The sequence below is a fragment of the Lepidothrix coronata genome, unplaced genomic scaffold (genome assembly GCF_001604755.1).
Source record: "Lepidothrix coronata isolate B3197 unplaced genomic scaffold, Lepidothrix_coronata-1.0 Scaffold214, whole genome shotgun sequence".
NCBI lineage: Eukaryota > Metazoa > Chordata > Aves > Passeriformes > Pipridae > Lepidothrix > Lepidothrix coronata.
In genome coordinates this window covers 690,664-692,540 of record NW_016690394.1, presented here as the reverse complement: position 1 = coordinate 692,540, position 1,877 = coordinate 690,664, and the positions used below count along the sequence as shown (strand labels likewise).

Genomic DNA, 1,877 nt, shown 5'->3' with positions numbered 1-1,877 from the left:
TTTCTTTTTGGGGTCAAAACCTGGCAATTTGGTCACTTAATCTGGGAAAAACCTTTGGAATACAGGCAACAAATGGATTCATTTCTTGGGAAAAAATACACTCTGCAATAGGTACATTTTTTTTTTTTTTTGGGGGGGAAAAATCCCCTTTTTAATACCTGCATTTAATTTTTTTTGGGGGAAATCCCTTTTTTAATATGTGCATTTGATTTTTGGGGGGAAAAATCCCTTTTTTAAGATGTGAATTTAATCTGGTGGGGGGCAAAAAAATCCCTTGTAACATGTGAATTTATTTTCTGAGGGAAAAACCCATTTTGTAATATGTGCATTTAATTTTGGGGGGGGAAATCCACTTTACAGCAAAGGCAATAAGTGCATTTATTGGGGGGGGTGGAACCCACTTTGTAATATGTGAATTTAATTTTGGGGGGCAAAAAAAATCCTTGGCAATATGCAAATTAATTTTTTGAGGGGTGAAAAAAACCCCTTTGTAACATGTACATCTATTTTTTGGGACAGAAAACCCCCTTTGTAACACGTGAATTTAATTTTGGGGGGAAAAACATATTTTGCAATACGTGAGTTTAATCTGGGGGGGAGAAAATCCACTTTACAACCAAGGCAATAAATTAATTTATTTAGAGGGGGATTACCAATACAGGCATTTATTTTGGGGGAGGGAAATCCCTTTTTTAATATGTTTTTTATTTTGTTTGTCATCTGTGTATTTAATTTTGGGGGAAAAAAACCCTTCATGATATTTACATTTAATTTGGGGGGGGATATTTATAATATTATATTATAATATATATTAATATATACATTTAATTTTTTGGGGGGAAATCCCTTTTTCAATATGTGTATTTAATTTTTTTGGGAAAAAACCCCTTTGCAATATATATATTTAATTTTGGGGGGTGGAGAATCCCTTTTTTAATATGTGCATTTAATTTTGGGGGGGGGGGAAAACCCTTTTGTAATATGTACATTTACATTTTTAAGGGAAAAAAAAATCCTTGGCAATCCGGGCATTTATTTTGGGGGGAAATCCATTTTGCAATAGAGGTAGTAAGATAATTTATTTGAGGGGAAAACTCAATATCTGCATTTATTTTTTGGGGGGGGGAATCCCTTTTTCAATAGGTGCATTTAATTTGGGGGAAAAAGCCCTTTGTAACATGTGCATTTATATTTTTAGGGGGAAAAAAATCCTTAGCACTACGGGCACTGATTTCCTGGGGAAAACCTCCTTTCCAATAACCACGATACACTTATTTTTCCTCCACCAAAAAAAAATCCAACCCCTCTTTCCAACAAGGCCAGCGAGTGCATTTCCCTTTTCCAAAATTCCCCAAATTCCACAGCTCATTCATCTCCCATCCCCAAAAATTCCCCCTCAGCACCAAAGGACGCAGGAGGGGAATCCCTTCCAGGAATTCTTTGCTCTCCCGGAGTCTTCCAGCCCTAAAGATGGAGCTGGACTTCGCAGCCTCTTCCTCTCCAACACAGGATGGATAATTTTTTTTTTCCTCTTTTTTTTTTTTTTTTCCCCTTTTCCTGCCCATCCATGTGTTTCTGTTTTGTATTGTCCCATTTGTTCGGGAGGCTCATATTTACATTTTAAGTGGATCTGGTGGGTGGGATTTCAGGGAGGAAAAGGGGAAGAGGGGAAAAAAAAAAAAGCGAGAGAAGAAAAAAAAAACGAGACAAAAAAATTACCTTTTTTTTTTTTTTTTTCCTGCAACAGGAACCACCACCAAAAATAGTGCAAAGGCCCCGAGTTGTTGCTTTCTTTATGCTGCACCTTTCGCCCTAAAATCAGGTTTGGAATGGGGGGGTCAAAAGGGGGCTCGGGGGGAGGAAGAGGGGGGGAAAGG

The 1,877-nt window shown here is 37.5% G+C and overlaps 1 protein-coding gene across 2 annotated transcripts in view; it reads right to left on the bottom strand.

The window, feature by feature from the left end:
- The window catches only part of ARHGEF10L (Rho guanine nucleotide exchange factor 10 like), a 38,239-nt gene extending 36,432 nt beyond the window's left edge, over nt 1-1,807 (bottom strand). For both annotated transcript variants that reach the window (XM_017833466.1, XM_017833472.1), the window contains exon 1: nt 1,720-1,807. The gene's annotated coding sequence lies outside the window, so the exon portion shown is untranslated. The remainder of the gene's footprint in view (nt 1-1,719) is intronic.
- Between the last annotated feature and the right edge of the window lie 70 nt (nt 1,808-1,877).